This window comes from Vipera ursinii (genome assembly GCF_947247035.1).
Source record: "Vipera ursinii genome assembly, chromosome: 4".
Taxonomy (NCBI): Eukaryota; Metazoa; Chordata; class Lepidosauria; order Squamata; family Viperidae; genus Vipera; species Vipera ursinii.
This window is the reverse complement of record NC_139514.1, coordinates 116,263,313-116,284,489: the sequence shown is the minus strand read 5'-3', so window position 1 is coordinate 116,284,489 and position 21,177 is coordinate 116,263,313. Positions and strand designations below refer to the sequence as shown.

General features: G+C 39.0%; 1 long non-coding RNA gene across 1 annotated transcript in view; it reads right to left on the bottom strand.

Annotated features, from left to right (window-relative positions):
* LOC310640198 overlaps positions 1–4,582 on the bottom strand; it is a 477,896-nt gene extending 473,314 nt beyond the window's left edge. The window contains exon 1 of the long non-coding RNA XR_014492493.1: positions 4,397–4,582. This is a non-coding gene — a long non-coding RNA (uncharacterized lncRNA). The remainder of the gene's footprint in view (positions 1–4,396) is intronic.
* Positions 4,583–21,177: the final 16,595 nt, after the last annotated feature.

Below are 21,177 nucleotides of genomic sequence, written 5' to 3'. Positions count from 1 at the left end.
GAATGGAATGGAATGGAATGGAATGGAATGGAATGGAATGGAATGGAGTAGAGTAGAGTAGAGTAGAGTAGAGTAGAGTAGAGTAGAGTAGAGTAGAGTAGAGTAGAGTAGAGTAGAGTAGAAAATGGAATGGAATAGAATAGAATAGAATAGAATAGAATAGAATAGAATAGAATAGAATAGAATAGAATAGAGTAGAGTAGAGTAGAGTAGAGTAGAGTAGAGTAGAGTAGAGTAGAGTAGAAAATGGAATAGACTAGACTAGACTAGACTAGACTAGACTAGACTAGACTAGACTAGACTAGACTAGACTAGACTAGACTAGAATAGAATAGAATAGAATAGAATAGAATAGAATAGAATAGAATAGAATAGAATAGAATAGAGCTGGAAGGGACCTTGGAGTCTTCTAGTCCAGCCCCCTGCTCAAGCAGGAGGACCTACACCATCTCAGACAGTGATTGTCCACTGTCTTTTTGAAAACTTCCAGCAATGGAGTGGCTACAATTTCTGGGACAAAGCTGTTACACTGGTTGATTGTCCTCACTGTCAGGAAGTTTCTCCTTAATTCCATGTCCCTTCTCTGTTTGATAAGCTTCCAACCATTGTTCTTGTCCTTCCCTCTGGTACTTTGGTGAACAACCTGGCCCCCTCTGCCTTGTGGCAACCCCTCAGATATTGGAATACTGCTACCATGTCTCCCCTATTTCTTCTTTTCTTTAAACTGGTCATACCCACGTTCTGCAGCCGTTCTTCACACATTTTGGTCTCCCAGCCTTTATGGGGTTGAAGACTTCAATTAACACGCAAGATTAATAGGTGCTGATAGATAACAGAATAAACAGAGGTTGGAAGGGACCTTGGAGGTTTTCTTGTCCTATCCAACCTATACAAATGGACAAATTGTCCAATCTCTTCTTGAAAGCTTCCAGTGATGGAGCACCCACGACTTCTGAAGGCAAGCTGTTTCACTGGTGAATTATTCTAACTCTCAGGAAATTTCTAGATTGCTTCTCTCCTTGATTAGTTCCCATCCATTGCTTCTTGTCTTGCCTTCAGGTGCTTTGACCCCTTCTTCTTTGTGGCAGTGTCTAATCCTACATCATGGCAGACTTTTTGGGCTGATTTATTTTTATCTACAACCATGTTTCCGGGAAAGCATAGAAAAATTTGGATACATAACGCCTTTAGCTTTGTACCAAAATGTGAAGGAGAAGGAAAAAAAAACCAATCTTCCAAATCAAGGTTAGCAGCCATTATTCTTTCAGGATGTGGTTTCAACTTCTCTCTCTAATTTATAGCCTTGAGATTTCATGAGTCTCCAATTCAAATATTTACTAGATCCAATCCTGTTAAGCCTTTTCAGGTCAGTCAGGGTCAGCTGGCACTTGCTGTGAATCATACTTTTTTAATGATGTTTATTAAAAGAAGATTTTACAAGGATTAAAAAATAAAACCTAGAAGAAAAAATAGAAAAATATTATAAAAAAATGTAAAACAGTGAAGAATAACACAAAAGCAATAAAGAGAGATTTAAAAATGACTTTCAATCTTCTTTTTTAATAAAAAAAATATATCCAGAAATCAGCAATTCATTTTTAGCCGTTTTAAGCAGTCTGTATTTACACTTATAAGAGAAAACAGTCTCTATTTAGACTTATATGAATATTATTTATTTATTGAGAATATTCAGGGCTAAATGCTTGTTTGGACCTGCATCTTGAATTGCAAATCAGATTCTGATTAGACTAAGAGAGATCAAACACAGCAATTACCTTAGTAGAGATAGATATTTTGGAAATAGAGGAAGGCCATAATATCATGAATAGTCCGTCAGAGGTTTCATCGTGAATCCCCTAAATAAAGAATTCAAGTGTTTACACATTCAGTCTCTGAAAAATCAATTCTTCCATCCCATAAGCTCATAGTTCTTATATTCAACCATCATGATAGATAACAAAATTAGAGCAGACTTAGTGAGATAAACAGTTCTTGAATTCTTCCACAACTTCAGGCAGGAGCAGAACTTGAGAAGGATGATGCTCTGGAGATATGTTTTTTTTAATGTCATTCTAAAACAGGGATTTCCAAACTTGGCCCTTTTATGACTTGTGGACTTCAACTCCCAGAATTCCTCAGCCAACATACCTGGCTGAGTAATTCTGGGAGTTGAAGTCCACAAGTCATCAAAGGGCCAAGTTTGAAGATCCCTGTTCTAAAACTTTATATTCTTCTGGGTGAGGATGCAGATCTAATAATGTCTAGAAACTTCCTGCTAACCACTTAACATTGTATAACTTTCCAGGATTTTCCCATAATCTATGAAGATGCCAGCAATGAAAAGATTGCCTTTTATCTCTTTGTCTTTTCATTATAATATTACAATGATTGTTGTGTGGTTTTAATTGCTAGTGTTTTATCCGTGCCTACTTATACTCAGTAGTGGGATTCAAATACCTTAACATCAAGTTCTCTGCATGGATACAGACCTGGGCCTCCAAGGCCTAGAATGTACTTCCGGAAGTGGCATCAATACACTTCCTGTGGGCCATTCTAGGCCTGGGAGACCTCCTTCAGGCCTCTGAGGCCTAGAACGGACTTCCAGAAGTGATATCTATGCACTTCTGGCAGGCTATTCTAGGCCTGGGAGGCCTCCAACAGGCCTAGAATGGAGTTTTGGAAGTGACATCAATACACTTCCGGTGGGCCGTTCCAGGCCTCCGAGCCCTAGAATGGACTTCCAGAAGCAGCATGGGTTCAGCCAGTTCTCCGAACTCAACAAAATTTAGCTAGCAGTTCTACCGAACCGATGCAAACCAGCTGAATCCCACCACTGCTCATAATCCAACATGGTAATGAGCACGACATTGATCTTTTAAATGAATGAAGCAACACAAAAATGATTTTCACTTTCTTCAGCAAACACATTCTGCGGAAGCACCAGCAATTTCCAGCTTTGAACTTCAATGTTCCATTTGTGTTGCCATTGGAAGGACTGTCCAGTTGCCCCTAGCTCTCTGCACCTGGCTGCTAGGACCCCAGCAGGCAGCCATAATGAGTAGCATGCCAAACAGAAGTGTAAGCAAATTGTGGTGTGCCTGTATACAGTATGTATTTAATGAGCAAGGAACATATGTCTAGGTGCAAAGCAGAAGAAATGGGAGGAGACACCCATTACTGGCTAATAGCGGAGCAATGCTTTGCTAAAATTTCCATTTAAGTCTAGGTCCTCTACAGACTTACCAACAGTTGGGGAGGGGAGTCATAATTCATCCTAGCTTAGCATAGAACAGGGTTAGGCAACCTCGGCTTTTTATGACTCATGGACTTCAACTCCCAGAATTCCTGAGCCAGCTATGCTGGCTCAGGAATTCTGGGAGTTGGTCCATGAGTCATAAAAGAGCTGAGGTTGCCTACCCCTGGCATAGAATGACAGCAAGACCAGTCATGAGAAGTCACTTTGAACCAAAGCATTGAGTTAGTAGGAGCTGTCCAAGGTACTGATTACTACTTAAAAAGTTGTATTTGCTCATAAACTCATAAATCAGCCCTGGGTCTTCTGTCTGAATTCAAGGGCACAGGCAACAGCAGTGTGCTGAGTCAATGCAAAGGTAAAAATAAAGCTGTCCACCAAATTCTTGGTATCAGAAGTCCAACATAGAAGGTCTGGAAGTCAGGAACCTTGAGGAACACTTTTTTTCTCTCCGTTGCTTTTCACGAAGCTTGAATAGGACACAAGAACAAAAATAGGTTTGTTTTGGGTTTGGATTTATAGTGCTGAAGATATGTCCATTTGCCTGGAATAGATTAAGGTCTTCTGCCTTGGGCAGGGAGTTGGGAGAGAAGATTTCCAAGGTCCCTTCCAACCCTAGTGTAGGTGAACACTGGAACTCCTTCAAACATCCAAAACCTTGAATGTATATCAAACTCTGACCATCCACTGAAAAAGATATCCATGTACTGAGAGGAACTCTTGATGATCCTCAAGGAGTTTAATGAAATAGTAAGAACACTATGGAAATAATATGAAATAATAAGAAATCATGTACATGATTTCAAATGTACTTCTGAATCATAGTGTTGAATAGTATCTTGTGTATTGTCTTTACTGGAATGTTAAAGACTCATATAAAAGCAAGTGATACTGTCAAAGCAAGAACATCTGAACATTAGTATCTCAAGCTGGATAGAAATTTCTAAGATTTTTATGGAGATTCTCCATCATCCAAGTCACGGTTGTCCCAAAGATGCTTTTTCAGGAGGCAGCTGCACTTTCTTGTTTTTTTCTTGGAAGATGTTTTGCTTCTCATCCAAGAAGCTTCTTCAGCTCTGACTGGATGGTGGGGAGTGGAAGGATTATATGCAAATAACCAACTGTCTACAAGCAATATAAGACCTATTATTCTATTCTATTCTATTCTATTCTATTCTATTCTATTCTATTCTATTCTATTCTATTCTATTCTATTCTATTCTATTCTATTCTATTCTATTCTATTCTATTCTATTCTATTCTATTCTATTCTATTCTACTCTGTTCTGTTCTGTTCTGTTCTATTCTATTCTATTCTATTCTATTCTATTCTATTCTATTCTAGATGAGAGTGATTTATTAGTTAAAGGCATTATCATTCTGTGTTAACAAGCTGAATAAACCAGTTTAGCAATTTAGAGTTCTTGCTTTCTGAAACCCAGGAGAGAGAAAAAAAGCATTTAAAATTATTTAAAATTTTACAGGAATGATAAATCTGACCTTTTAAAATTGAAAAATCCAAAACTTATTTGGATAAGAGCCCAGTTTTGGGATCCCCAGTCTTCTACACTTAGAGAAGTCACAGTGTTTAAGCTGATCTCAAAGGAAGGTATCCATTTGTTAGCAAAAATCCTTTTCCGCAATTGATTTATAGCCCTAACAATGGACAAATGCCTTTTTAATATACTAAAAATAAACTTAACACTTCAGCAAAGCTTTAGCTATGCTAGCTGGGGGTTGGAATCTGATTCTTAATGAGGACTTAGATAAAAGTGAAGGCAGAGTGAGAAAAAATGAAAGTTATTAATTTGCTTGAAATGGAACCTTATGAATACTTTGAGGATAAGTAAGTCATCAATTAAAGTCTCGGAGGTTACACACACACTCACACACACACACACACTACTGTGTGTGTTTGTGTGTGTGTGTGTGTGTGTGTGTGTGTATAAAAAAGAGGAACAAACAGCCACTACCACATGCTTCTCCCAGAAGAAGGAAGCTGAAGCCACCAGCCTGAGGATGATGGATGGGATTCCGTCGAAACGTTGCTCCTACACCTTCAATTGTACGCAGGGAAAAACCCGAATGACCAAAGATCCATAGGGCTAATGCCTCCTTAAGTAACACCAGCTGCCTGCAATTAGTGCAGGTTCGCATCCCACCAGGCTCAAGGTTGTCTCAGCCTTCCATCCTTCCAAGGTAGGTAAAATGAGGACCCAGATTGTTGGGGGCAATAAGCTGACTTTGTAATAATGCCGCTTGGGGTGTGTGTGAAAGCCCTAATAAGCAGGCATATACATAGAATGAAGGCTACTGCTAAGCTTGTAAGCCGCCCTGAGTCTTCGGAGAAGGGCGGGATATAAATGGAATTTATATATATATATATATACTGTGTAGTGTATCTTAAGTATTATAAAAGAAGAGAAATCTATAACCACTATACAATAACATTTTTTAAAAGAAAACATCTCATTTTTTTCTACTCCACAATCTAAAAGTCATTATATATGCCTATTTGTAGAACTTAAAAAAAAAAAGCATTATTGGTAGTTAGGCTAGAGAAATTTTAATGATGTTTTGTAATCACTCTGGATTTATTCATAAAAGAAATATTGCAGATTTAATCAGAAGAGTAAGTCTGTACATTCCATTGATATTTGTGCTCAATTAGCCCTTTCCGTTAAATATATTCTTCAAGAAACTGAGAAAAATCAGCAAACAATCTTTAATAATGAATCTAGTTGTCAATTTACTGACCCACATAATGCACCTAAATTGAGATTTATTTGATTCTTTGTTAGCTGTCATTTTATTGCAAAATACAAGAAAAACACCACATATCTCATTGATTTGCTTTTTTCCTATGTCGAACTCTTTTTTTTTGGCTGTTGAACTGGAACAAAAAGTTTACTTTCGTCCTTGATTTCTTTTTTTTCTTTTTATAGTTCATCTTTCAAAAATAAAAATAACAACAACAAAGAAAGAAATAGAAAAAAAATACTTCAGAAGTATTCTAAAATATAATAAGAGTATTTGCTCCGAGTTTGAATTTGAGCTAAAAATGCTCATACTTTAACATAGTAAAAAAAAGCCAAATACGGCTTCATAAGAATTTCTTTAATGGCCTTAATATCAAACATCCTCAAAGAGTTGTTTTATCTGATTGATCAGTCACCGAGCATTTTATACAGGCATGTGAGAAGTGCAATTTTAAAGAATTTGAATAGTTTCAGTAAATGTGTCTTAAGATCTATCATGCAAGGCAAATTTGTAAACAAAAACCAAAAAGCAAGGGGGAAAAAGAAAACAAAAAAAAACAAATTAGTGTTTTCAAAAATTTTGCTTATGATGCTTTCTACTCTGCAAATAGCAATTAGTTTGAGTCACGGTTCTTCTATTAATTATAGATGATAAAGAAAGGAAATTGATGAATTAAATCATATCCCTGTTGAATATCCAGTAGAGGTGACAAATAGATTTAAGGAATTAGATCTGATAGAGTGCCTGAAGAACTATGGACAGAGGTTTGCAGCATTGTACAACAGGTAGCAACCAAAACCATCCCAAAGAAAAAGAAATGCAAGAAAGCAAAATGGCTGTCTGAGGAAGCTTTGCAAATAGCTGAGGAAAGGAGGGAAGCGAAAGGCAAGGGAGAAAAAGGAAGATACGCCCAATTGAATGCAGAATTCCAGAGAATAGCTAGAAGAGATAAGAATGCCTTCTTAAATGAACAGTGCAAAGAAATAGAAGAAAACAATAGAATAGGGAGGACCAGAGATCTTTTCAAGAAAATTGGAGAGATGAAGGGAACGTTTCATGCAAAGATGGGCATGATAAAGGACCAAAATGGCAGGGACCTAACAGAGGCAGAAGAGATTAAGAAGAGGTGGCAAAATTACACAGAAGAACTATACAAGAATGAGCTTAACGTCCCTGATAATCACAATGAGGTGGTCACTGACCTCGAGCCAGACATCCTAGAATGTGAAGTGAAGTGGGCCTTAGAAAAGCTGAGCAACAACAAAGCTAGTGGAGGTGACAGTATTCCAGCTGAGCTATTCAAAATCTTAAAAGACGATGCAGTAAAAGTGCTACACTCAATTTGCCAGCAAATTTGGAAAACTCAACAGTGGCCAAAGGATTGGAAAAGATCAGTTTACATTCCAATTCCTAAGAAAGGCAGTGCCAAAGAATGCTCAAACTATTGCACCATTGCACTCATTCACATGCTAGTAAAGTTATGCTTAAAATCCTACAAGCTAGACTCCAGCAGTATGTGGATCGAGAACTACCAGAAGTACAGGCAGGATTTCGAAGAGGCAGAGGAACTAGAGATCAAATTGCCAACATACGCTGGATCATGGAGAAAGCTAGGGAGTTCCAGAAAAACATCTACTTCTGCTTCATTGACTAAGCTAAAGCCTTTGATTGTGTGGATCACAACAAACTGTGGGAAGTTCTTAAAGAGATGGGAGTACCAGACCATCTTATTTGTCTCTTGAGAAATCTATATGCAGGTCAAGAAGCAACAGTGAGAACTGGACACGGAACCACTGATTGGTTCAAAATTGGGAAAGGAGTCCGGCAAAGGTGTATACTGTCACCCTGCCTATTTAACTTACATGCAGAGCACATCATGAGAAAGGCAGGGCTAGATGAATCAAAAGTTGGAATTAAAATTGCCAGGAGAAATATCAACAACATAAGATATGCAGATGATACCACTCTAATGACAGAAAGTGAAGAGGAACTAAAGAGCCTCTTGTTGCGAGTGAAGAAGGAGAGTGCAAAAGTTGTGTTGAAACTAAACATTAAGAAAACCAAGATCATGGCATCCGGCCCTCTCAATTCCTGGCAAATAGATGGAGAAGAAATGGAGGTAGTAACAGATTTTATTTTCCTGGGCTCCAAGATCACTGCAGATGGGGACTGTAGCCAAGAAATTAAAAGACGCTTGCTCCTGGGGAGGAAAGGCATGGCAAATGTAGACCGCACACTAAAAAGCAGAGACATCACCCTGCCAACAAAAGTGCATATAGTCAAGACTATGGTCTTCCCAGTTGCAATGAATGGCAGTGAAAGCTGGACCATAAGAAAGGCTGAGCGCCAAAGAATTGAAGCCTTTGAACTATGGTGCTGGAGAAGACTCCTGCGAGTCCCTTGGACTGAAGGCAATCAAACCGGTCAGTCCTAGAGGAGATCAACCCTGACTGCTCTTTAGAAGGCCAGATCCTGAAGCTAAAACTCAAATCCTTTGGCCACCTAATGAGAAGGAAGGACTCCCTGGAGAAGAGCCTAATGCTGGGAAAGGTTGAGGGCAAGAGAAGAAGGGGACGACAAAGAATGAGGTGGCTGGATGGAGTCACTGAAGCAGGATTCGTGAGCTTAAATGTACTCCAGAAAATGGTAGAGGACAGGAAAGCCTGGAGGAACATTGTCCATGGGTTCACGATGGGTGAGACATGACTTCACAGCTAACAACAACAACAATCTCAACCATTTTTTAGCAAGAGGATTAAGGTGGAAATATTAATGAGTGTCTTAAAGCCCTAATAAGCAGGCATATACATAGAATGAAGGCTACTGCTAAGCTTGTAAGCCGCCCTGAGTCTTCAGAGAAGGGCGGGATATAAATGGAATTAAAATAAAAAATAAAATAAAAATAAAATAATGGTTTTATATTAGCATTTGTCTGCAAAAACAGAGGAACTGTAAAAGGTACACTGCATATATCTAACAGTAAAAATCAAGTATTTTGTTTCCAATATATACTGTATCAATGCACTACAAATCATCTACAATTAAAATCAGCAACATAGAGTTTAGAATCCAAATATTGTTACATATTTACCTTCAATGCTTAATAAAATGCTTATGAATATATTAAAGTGAAATGTTTCATTTCGGTAATAACTCTTATCTCCTTTTAAGGCAGGGTTTCTTGACAAAAAAAAATAAATCAAAAAGATTTATTTTCAGAAGATGATGAGGTTGGGTGCAAACATCTAAGTAGCTTTAGTACTCAGAGAACGAGATCCATATTTAACTACCATCCAAGGTAGTCAATTCAGATTGAAGAAATATATATATAACAATATTGAGAAACAAAGAGCTTTGCGCTTTGGAGAAGTTTGAGAACATTCCCCTATTTAATAATAATAATAAAGTTAGAAGGGACCTTGGGGGTCTTCTAATCCAACCCCCTGCTCAGGCAGGAAACCCTATACCATTCCAGGCAAATGGCTGTCCAATCTCTTCTTTAAAATTTCCAGTGTTGGAGCATTCACAGCTTCTGGAGGCAGGTTCTTCCACTGGTTAATTGTCCTCACTGTCAGGAAGTTTCTCCTTAGTTCTAGGTTGCTTTTCTCCTTGACTAGTTTCCATCCATTGCTTCTTGTCCTGCCTTCAGGTGCTTTGGAGAATAGCTTGAGTCCCTCTACTTTGGGGCATCCCCTGAGATATTGGAAGACTGCTATCATGTCACCCCTCGCCCTTCTCTTCATTAAAGTAGACATACCCAATTACACCAACTGTTCCTTACATGTTTCTTCATTCCATGAATAGCTCAAGTTATTTCATAGGTGATATGGTGACCTCAAGACTTAGAAATAGGCCTGAGTCAGGAATTGAGCTCAGGTTTAATGAAAACACCCATCTGTAAGTAGGAAAAGGCATCTCAAAGTCAAAGCCAAAGATAAAAAGAGAATGAGCTGCAGATTTCTTGTGTCATGTCATGAAGTCCTTCTTGTTCATTAAGCAGAAAATCCTCCTGCAATTAAGAAGCAGAGATTTGTCTCTCAATGGGGGTGTTATCCACCCTTGGCGTGTCTCTTGGGTCTTTACAGTAGAGCACTCAGATCTAATAAATCTAACCACTCTTTTCGGTTTGGGCTTTTGTTTAATTAGCATCAAGAAGTTGTGTTTCTAACGCCCCCCTTGTTGTAAATAAAACAATGTAGACAACCTTGTCAAGCAAGATCTGATCAACAGAATGCCTGTGTTAGAACTGACAAGCGTCTTGCCACATAAGATTGATATGCAGCTGAAATTTACATCAGCTGGACCAAGATTCAATGGTGAACAAAGTAAGGTTCTACATTTAAGCAAGAAAAAACAAATGCACAAGTATAGTATAGATGGTACCTTGCTCAACTGTGAGAGGGGTCCTGGAGTCCTAGTGGACAATCCCTTAAATAGGAGCCAGCTGTGTGGTGCAGCTGCCTAGAAAGCCAACACAGTGCTAGGCTGCATTAACAGAGGGATAGAATCAAGATCACACGAAGTGTTAATACCACATTACAATGCCTTGGTAAGGCCACACTTGGAATCCTGCATCCAGTTTTGGTCACCACGATGTAAAAAAGATGTTGAGACTCTAGGAAGAGTACAGAGAAGAGCAACAAAGATGATCAGGGGACTGGAGGCTAAAACATATAAGGAACTGTTGCTAGAATTAGGATCTCTAGTTTAATGAAGAGAAGGACGAGGGGTGACATCATAGCAGTCTTCCAGTGTCTCAGGGGCTGCCCCAAAGAAGAGGGAGTCAAGCTATTCTCCAAAGCACCTGAAGGCAGAAGCAACAGATGGAAACTAACAAAGGAGAGAAGCAACCTAGAACTAAGGAGAAACTTCCTGACAGTTAAAACAATTAACCAGTGGAACAACCTGCCTCCAAAAGCTGTAAATGCTCCAATACTGGAAGTTTTTAAGAAGAGACTGGACACCCATTTGTCTGAAATGATATAGGGTTTCCTGCCTGAGCAGGGGATTGGACTAGAAGACCTCCAAGGTCCCTTTCAACTATTGTTATTGTTATTGTTGTTGATGTTGTTGTTGTTGTTATTATTATTATTATTATTATTATTATTATTATTATTATTATTATTATTATCATTATTATTATTATTCTGAATCTCAGGTAATGAGATGCCTAACCTTTAAAGTATGCTTCAAATTTAACTTAACTCCTGTTGAATTTTCAGTGCAATTTTGGGATTTCTACTGGCTTCTGTTTTACTTCCCAGATTTCCCAATGACAATAAGATCTGCTGATTCTTAGCTTTTGGAAAACATCTAAAGTTGAGTAAGAGAGGCCAGCTAAGTGGGCAACCAAATATGCAAAAAAAATGCAAATGGCATTTTGTATCTTTTTAAAAAGTTTTATTAATAACATTTGGAGCTTTATGTATGTTATTGCTTTGCTTTCTGCCCCAAAAGTTATAACAGAGATTTTGAATTTGGGGCTGCTTCTCCCAAATGAATTTGCAACAAAGATTGATCACTACAAGTGGTCTTAAAAAGCAGACAAACAGATCCACTTTTGTTGTGTATGTGTGCCTCCGTAAAATATTAAGAAATAGAAGAGCTGAGTCTTTTTAAGCAGTTTGGTGTTGTTTCTTCCACAAAATCATATAGTGTGACAACTTATTGAATTATGTTGTTTCCTGAGAATGTCTAGACTCTGAAGATGGAATCATTTTGCTAAAACTTTGATTTATTGGGAACTCAGCATTTATTCCCAAACCTTTGCCCTTGTCATGGTCTGGATTTGTCTGCAAAGAGCTTGCAAATGTTAAACTATTTATTATTCACTGTTTAAACTTTCAGATGCAACTTCCAGGGGATATTTCATCTGTCAGTTGACTTTAAAAAGCTGACCATTAGAATTCAAGTCAGAAACTACCTTTAGTTTTTGCAATATTTTCACTTCTTTCTTTCTTTCTTTCTTTCTTTCTTTCTTTCTTTCTTTCTTTCTTTCTTTCTTTCTTTCTTTCTTTCTTTCTTTCTTTCTTTCTTTCTTTCTTTCTTTCTTTCTTTCTTTCTTTCTTTCTTTCTTTCTCTTCTCCTCCCTGTCTTGCAATGACCCATTAGTGATTTATCTCATTTGAAGAGAATTATATTAACTAAAATCACTGTTCTTAGTTAGGAATTTTAGGCTAAAATTTGGGCTTTACGGACCAAATTTAAATATTTATATATGAATTAATGATGTCAGCACTAGAGAGAGAAATCAAAGTAGAAATGGTCTTTTCTTGTAGCAGCAGCAAATTTAATCTTCAACCATTGAAACAGCTCCCTGTCTATTGCAATGTTTATTAATAATATATCATCTTTCTCCATTGTTTAATTATACCAAGGAAACCTCCAACGTCAAGTCAAATAACCATATAAGATGAGGGTTTATATCTCTTCATGGTCTGAAAGGACTATGATGCAATTATGCGAGTCTTTCAATTAAAAATCAAGCATCTGTAAGATGATTAAAATGTAAAAGAGGCCAGACACTTTCCCAGAATTAGCTACAGAATTAAATGATTGTCAGCAAATGCAGCTTTTACACTTGCAAACTTACTGCCTATGTACTGCAGTTAAGAAAAATTGATTCAAAGGCACGAATAGAATAGAATAGAATAGAACAGAACAGAACAGAACAGAACAGAACAGAATAGAATAGAATAGAATAGAATAGAATAGAATAATAGAATAGAAAATATGGAATGGAATGGAATGGAATGGAAAATAGAATAGAATAGAATAGAATAGAATAGAATAGAATAGAATAGAATAGAATAGAATAGAATAGAATAGAATAGAATAGAATAGAATAGAATAGAATAGAATAGAATAGAATAGAATAATAACTTTATTGTCACTTTAAATGTACACTAATCAGCATATATTAAAATGAGATTTCATTGCATACACCTCTCAAAGGGTAACTGTCTCCGATATACACTGCATAAATATGACAATAAATAAATAAATAAACTAAAACAAATTATGCATATACCCACATACACACACAGAGAAACAACACAGTCTAGTTTGGATGTATTTATATACATGGCGAGAAAAACAAAATCTTGAGAGTTTAACCACACGAGTTTACTAATGCTTCATCTCCTGACCCGCATACCGCAAGGGGGCAGTAGGGTATAGTCAGAAAAGTTAAGGTTTTTTTTTCTGTGTTCCCTCTTTTCTTTGTTAATGTTAGGTCACTCCCTTTTGTAGCTGCACATGCATATAGCTAGTCCTTGCTTAGCGATCACAATGGGGACCCACATCTTCACCATGTTGCCTTTCAAAAATGGTAGTGAGCTATCCATCCCACTTCTACTTACACAAAATCGTTTCTTTGGCCGTGGAGTGCCTTGTAATCAGCAGTTACTGAAGCCTAAAATATAAGTTATATTTGATAAGTAGAGAGGAATATTCCTATCTAGGCTATGTTCTGTGCTAATAAATGATGACCTACACCAGGATTTTTTGGAACCAAAGAATGGGATAGAAAATATAATAAATTAAAAGTCAGATGTTTCTCCTCCTCCTCCTCCTCCTCCTCCTCCTCCTCCTCCTCCTCCTCCTCTTCTCCTCCTCCTCCTCCTCCTTCTCCTCCTCCTCCTCCCCCTCCCCCTCCTCCTCCCCTCCTCCTCCTCCTTCTTCTCCTTCTCCTTCTCCTCCTCCTCCTCCCCCTCCTCCTCCTTCTTCTCCTTCTCCTTCTCCTCCTCCTCCTCCTCCTTCTTCTCCTTCTCATCCTCCTCCTCCTCCTCCTCCTCCTCTTCCTCCTCCTTCTCCTCCTCCTCCTCCTCCTCCTCCTCTTCTTCTGAGTTGTTAAGGGCTGCACATTGAATGCAGTTTTGTCAGCCACTTACAGATCTATCTAGCTTACTAAGAAGCAGATTTGTGGTTTGCTTTGTCAAATGCCTTACTGAATCTTGGCCCATGGCAATGTCAGTGCAAAACCAGGGCAGCTCTGTATTCCATAGGCAATGTGCATGGTTATCTTGCATTGGATAAGAGCAAATAGCATATATAATAGTTCCAAGAATTTATAGATGTTTCAATTTTCTGCTCTCCAGTTCTCACCTCTTAGACTTCTGCTTCTGCAAAAGTTATCACAAATCCATATTCTCTCTGTTAGATTGTGGTGCACACTCTCTTGGGATATTTAAGAGAAGATCTCTGTAGCCGAGTTCAGAAATTTTCCTGAAAATGTTTACCTGGAATGAAAAAAAAGGAAAAATAAAATAAGAGATGGGAAACATACACAATCAGATGAACTGTCTAAAATATATTTGATGGAACCTTCAACTCGTAAAGAGAGAACACAAATCAGAGATTCTATATGTTTGTGCATAGAGTGAAAATAAACTTTTTGGAAATAATACAAAAATGTTCATACTGATGGCCTACAATACTGTAATGATGACTGAATTTATTACAGGCAGTCAGATAATGAGTAAGTGATAATGATAACATATTATTATTATTATTATTATTATTATTATTATTATTATTATTATTATTATTATTATTATTATTATTATTACTATTATTATTACTATTACTATTATTATTATTATTATTATTATTATTATTATTATTATTATTATTAATTTATTGAACTTATATACCGCCCTTCTCCCGTAGGACCCAGGGCGGTTCACAAGGCAATTAAAACAACATTACAATACAAAAAGTTAATAACAATTAAAATAGATTAAATTATCCTTGATTAAAAATCTAAAACCCCCATAACTCTGATTTAAAAAACCCAATTACAATAAGTTAAAAATTAAAATTTCTCAGTCCTGGCTGGAAAGCTTAAAAAGCCAGGTCTTCAGGTCCCGGCGGAACGAACGAAAATCAGGGGCAGTCCTGACCTCTAAGGGTAACTGGTTCCAGAGGGCAGGTGGGCCCACAGATAAGGCCCTGCCCCTGGGTGTTGCCCGCCGGAAATCCTTTGCCGGAGGCACCCTGAGAAGGCCCTGGGAGTGCACAGGACGAAGGGAACTTGATGTTCCCTCAGATATCCCGGACCCTCACCATTTAGGGCTTTATAGGTCATCACCAGCACCTTGAATCTCACCCGGAGGGCAACCGGAAGCCAATGCAGCTCGCGGAGCAGAGGTGTTACATGGGAGTATCGGGAAGCCCCCATCACAACTCACGCGGCTGCATTCTGCACCAGCTGAAACCTCCAAGTGGTCCTCAAGGGCAGCCCCATGTAGAGAGTATTGCAGTAGTCTAACCAGGAGGTCATGAGCGCATGCTACGGTTAACAATCATTTCAGGGGCAAATATTAGTATGATGTCATACACAAGATGATGCAAAAAGGAAAAGAGAGGGGAAGAGGGAGAGAGCAAGGAAGGAAGGAAGGAAGGAAGGAAGGAAGGAAGGAAGGAAGGAAGGAAGGAAGGAAGGAAGGAAGGAAGGAAGGAAGGAAGGAAAGAGAAAGAAAGAAAGAAAGAAAGAAAGAAAGAAAGAAAGAAAGAAAGAAAGAAAGAAAGACATCCTAATTTCAATACAAAAATAAAAGTATTTGACCTCTCTATAATTATTTCCTGGAACAGCAGATGGGTATCACCTTTCATCATTAAGCCATCTCTGTTTCTTTTAAAGCGCTTTTAAAATTGTTTAAATCCTTTAAAATTCTTTCATTTCTTTTAAAGTTTTTATTTAATGGCACTTATTTCTAAATGATAGGTCTTTAACCTTATCTGGGAAAATGTAATGTTTGGGCAAATCTTGCCAAACAAAAAAAAAAATGAAGGACCAAGACGTGTTTGTGTATTAAGAATTAGATTTATGCAGGAATCATAAATATGATCACCATTAGTGAAATGGCCAGGCAAAGGCAGGGTAATTTTATTCCATAAGCAATTCATAAACAAGCAAGCTTCTGTTGGGTGACAAGTGTTGATGTCGCATTACATCATTACTATGAAAGTTTGCCTTTCTGTCTCTTTCAACACAGAGCTGAGAACGGAAAAGCTGAGAAATATTTATTCGACTGGAACATTTGCATACCACTTTCCCCTTTAAAAAAAAAACAAAAACAAAAACAACGTGGTTTAAAATAAATTCTGCTTAGAACTTTACCTGAGCTACGGTGTGGAAAGGGTGGGTGGCAAAGGATCCACTTGAATTTCTATTTGCAAGAAATAACCAAGATAAAAATCGGCAATCCCTAGTCTTGGCTCAGTGGGTTGGGACACTTAGCCTGTCGATCAGAAGGTCGGCAGTTTGGCGGGTCAAATCCCGAGTGCCGCGTAGCAGAGTGAACGCCTGTTACTCGTCCCAGCTTCTGCCAACCTAGCAGTTCAAAAGCACGTCACCATGCAAGTAGAAAAATAGGGACCACTACGGTGGGAAAGTAACAGCGTTCCGTGCGCCTTTGGCGTCTAGTCATGCCGGCCACATGACCATGGAGACGTCCTCGGACAAGCGCTGGCTCTTCGGCTTTGAAACGGAGATGAGCACCGGCCCCTAGAGTCGGAAATGACTAGCACGCGTGTGCAGGGGAATCTTTACCTTTACCTTTTTTTCCTTTAGGAACTCAAACAGTTTACAAGGGGATCAGTTATTTCATCCCCCAAAAAGTCCTGTGAAGTTGGTGCGACTAAAAGAGAGGGACTGGTTAAAATCACTCAATGAATTTCCAAAATGAAGGATGGGCTTGAACCTGATCCTTCCTAATCTTTGTTCAACACCTTGAACAGAGCCATATAATCTCCCACAGATGTGGAAGAATTGGCACAGAAAAAAAAAGAGAGACTGATGAGCATTTTTCACACTTACGACCGTTGCAACACTCCCACAGTCTCCTGATCACAATTCGGCAATTGGAATGTATTTATAATGCCTGCAGTGTCCCAGGATCATGCAATCACTTTTTGCGATTTCTGATCCGCAAAGTCAACGGGGAATTCGGATTCACGGAACAACTGCATTACTAACTTAACAACTTAACAACAAAAAGAAAGTTTGTAAAATGGGGCAAAACTCACTTAACAACCGTCTTGCTCGGCAACAGAAATTTTAAGCTCCATTGAGGTTGTACGTCAATGTGATGTCTCCCTTGTGCAACTCCCCAGATTTCTCCTCAGATGTCAGCTCAGAGGAGGTTGAGCCCATTCCTGACACATCAGGATCTGGGTTGATTGATGGCTCTGAATGGCTGTCTGGAAGGGATTTGGAGGAGGTTTCAGATGTGAAAACTTTGCAGTGGCAGATAGCCAGAAGAGAGGAAGAGGAACTGCCCTCTGCACCTCATCCGAGAACACGTAGGGCAGAGAAAAGGCAGGAGCAGAGAAGGTCAGCCAGACTACTCAAGAGGAGAAGAGCCCACCTGTATTGGTGGGCTGCGTCAGAAAGCTGGCTATTTATCACAGCGGACAGATGGGGGCGCTGCTGGGAACAATGTGTTGGTTTTTTTAGTTGTGTGTTTGATCGTCATGATTCCTGCTTCACTCTGGACTGACACCGTGTTTGGAATTGTGCCTTGGAGACTTTTGAACTTTTCTTGCCCCACGAGCTCTCTGTTGTGTGGATTTAAATTTTGCCTGGTGGAGTTATTTACTGTAGTTTGAGCAACTTTTTCAGTTGCTTTGTGGACTATTAGGCCTTTGCTGTGTGGACTAATCTTGGTCTGCTCGTGGCTGGACTTAATTGGGAAAGTTTTGATCAGTGCTTTTTTTGTAAATGAAAAAGGTGCCAGAACTCACACATGTCATACAACTCGCCTTGCTTACCCTACAAGGTTCCATCCAAAAAAGGTGCCGGAACTCCGTTCTGAGCGTTTTATGACAAAAAAAGCCCTGGTGTTGGTGAAGGGAATTGCTGGGGAATATTAATAAACTCACAGTTATGTGCGAGTGTCCGTGTGAGTGAGGCAGCACCGTCAAGGGCAACCTGTATATGAAATGGTTCCCATTCATTGCCCCCAAATACTGAATTAACTCAAGACCTTCTGTCTTTCCTTAAGTAGTTCCTACCCTGAATCTAAGGTAAACTGTTGTAGGCCTAACCCTGACAGGCCTTGACTTCCAGCTGAGTTCCACTTCCACCGACAACTCTGAACTTTTTGCAGCAATGTGTGAAAGCGTCCTAAGTAATGGGACCCGCAGAGAGTCTAGTCTGACTGTAAATATATTTAGGTTGTACTGCATACGGTGCCGAGGAAGATGTTTTTCTGTGTTTATTTTAAACATGTTTTCCAGTATGAATTCTGTTTCTTAGGCCAGAAAAATTCAGAGAGTCTTGGCAGAGCATGAGAAGGTGAGAAGGGGCAAGCAGCAGGGGATATACACACACACAAACACACACACACACACACACAGATCTTTCCGGTCTATATGCTCATTAGCTTTTTCTCCAGCGAATGTTGGATTCAGAACAGTAGGAGAGCGACAGCCTGACACCTTAATTTAACTTTCCAAAGTGTACCAGAGTGAGCTGCTTCTAAGCCTGTTCAAGCAGCATTCTGCCTCACAATGGGAAACTCTCCGAAGGAGAGCAAAAGGAAGCAGAGTTTGGAAGAAGACCTGGAGAGAGAAGTACAGAATGCTTAAAATACTCAATTAAGTGCTAGAGCTCTGCTAAGTCAATTTTGCCACGAAGTTCTTGTTTCTTTTTCCAAGCTCTGTATAGAATTTATTTCCTGGATCTCACTTATACGCTTAGACTTCAAGAAACCATGCCCAGACCTTCAAGTTGCAGACTGCCTGGGATTATTATTATTATTATTATTATTATTATTATTATTATTATTATTATTATTATTATTATTATTATTATTATTATTATTATTATTATTATTATTATTTCATCGCAGTCAGCCAGATGTTCAGACTGGATTTGGCATTTTTGTCCACCTATCGTCCACTGTTTCTTCAGCTTCTTTGCATAGGTGGCACTTACTATCTGTTGCTGTCTTCTCAATTTTGACTTTGTATGCATTTGTCCTTAATGCTGGGTCTTGTGCAGCCAGAATTAGTCCCTCGGTCTCTTTCTTCAACTTTCCTGCTCTTAGCTATTGCCAGTTCTTGTTATTAGTTTTCCCAGCTATTTTCTTAATGTGCTGGCCATGTAGTGCTTTGTCTTCCCATGCCTCCATTCTGTTCTTCATTTGGTCTTTCTTGTAGGCCAGTTTGGTCTCTCCAGTAGTCAGCAAGCTTTCCTGATATGCTAACTTCAGTGAATCTTCATCATTGTCCCTCAGATATTCTTCCAAAGCCATTTCTTCTTCTTCAACCATCTGATGTACTTGCAGCATTCCACATCCACCTATTTGCCTTGGTAGATAGAGTCTCTCTATGTCACTGCATGGATGAAGGGCATGATTCATTGTCATTATTTTTCTGGTCTGAGTCCAGTCCACTATTCCAGCTGTGTATCTAATCACTGTGTTTTTTATTGTTATTGTTATTGTTGTTGTTGTTGTTGTTATTATTATTATTATTATTATTATTATTATTATTATTATTATTATTATTATTATTATTATTATTTCCTTACCTTGACGTCTACCAGTTTGAGCCTTTACAGGTTAAAGAATTTCTCCTGCTTGGCTCCAGGTATTAAAATAGAATTTTCTCTCATTTTCTTCTACCGCCTTGTGTACCACTGCCCTGAAGTGTCTCACTTTTAGCCATAGGCACACTTAAAATATGGCAACCCACCATTTTAATGATGTCCTGCATTGCGTGGGTACAGTTGCCATCAAAGCAAAGATCTTACCTATTTAAATATCAGAGTGATTTGGATGTTTGCATGTCCTCTTCTATACTTACCTTCTATCACTTCAGATCATTTCAGTCTTCCAGCCTAGAGTGGTGCAGTCTAGTGGAGCATGAGGTCTTTCCCCCTCTCCAGATGTTTGAGTGGAAAGGCAAGGTTTTGTCTTGGATTTTCATGTAGGCAAATCATTGAGCAATGGTGGGGTCCTTAGTGCTCTCTGAGCTTGGTGGTTTTCTTGAAGATGTTTCATTATCCAAACTAGGTGACATCATCAGTGCTAGAAGGGAATGATATTTGTGGAGAGGAGGAGGAGGAGAATGGGGAGGAGGAGAAGGAGGAGGAGGAGAAGAAGAATGTGGAGGAGGAGGAGGAGGAGGAGGAGGAGAAGAAGAAGGTGGAGGAGGAGGAGGAGGAGGAGGAGGAGGAGGAGGAGGAGGATGTGAGGTCCTTGGTGCTGTCTGAGCTTGACTGTTTTCTTGCAGACATTTCATTAACCAACTAGGTAACACCATCAGTGTTAGAAGGGAGTGGTAAATCCCACTCCTTTGTAGCACTGATGAAGTTACCTAGCTGGATAATGAAACCCTTGCAAGAAAACCACCAAGCTTGGAGATCGCCAGCTCAATCACCAGTTCAATCTGAGTTACAAATATTCTCTTCTATTGGTACTGAGCGGCAGGCCCTCACTTCTCATAGACCTAGCAGTTTCCATATCCTTAAACATCAAACCAATTCCCCTAGTTCAGACGAAGCATTTGAAGATCTTTGAGAGAAACCAAAAGCATTTTGGAAAAGATTTCTCAGTGCCCCTTATTTGACATTAAAAAAACAAAAACAAATCAGGATCCTGCTGTCATTAAAACAGGATCAGAAATTTCTGTTGGTTGAGTAGAGTTTGGTTTCAGGGGCTAGACTCAGAAGCCTTAGAACAAAAGAAATACGAAATGAGACATGTTTGGACTGGAACACTGCATCCACCACATTACAAAAAAGATGTTGAAACTTTGGAGCAACTAAGATGATTAAAGGCCTGGAGACTAAAACATATGAAGAAGGGTTGTAGGAATTGGGTATGGCCAATCAAGAGAAAAGAGGGACTGGTGTGTGTGTGTGAGAGAGAGAGTGTGACATGACAGCAGTCTTCCAGTATTTGAGGAGGGGCTGCCACCAAGAAGAGGGGGGGGTCAACTTAATTTCCAAAACCCCTGAAGGCAAGAAGCAACAGATGGAAACTAATCAAGGAGAGAAGCAACCTGGAATTAAGGAGCAACTTCCTAACAGTGAGGACAACTAAACAGTGGGAAAAACATGCCTTTGTGGGTGTTTCATCACTGGAGGTTTTTAGGAGGAGATTGGACAACCATTTGTCTGGTGTGCTATAGGGTTGGACTAGAAGACCTCC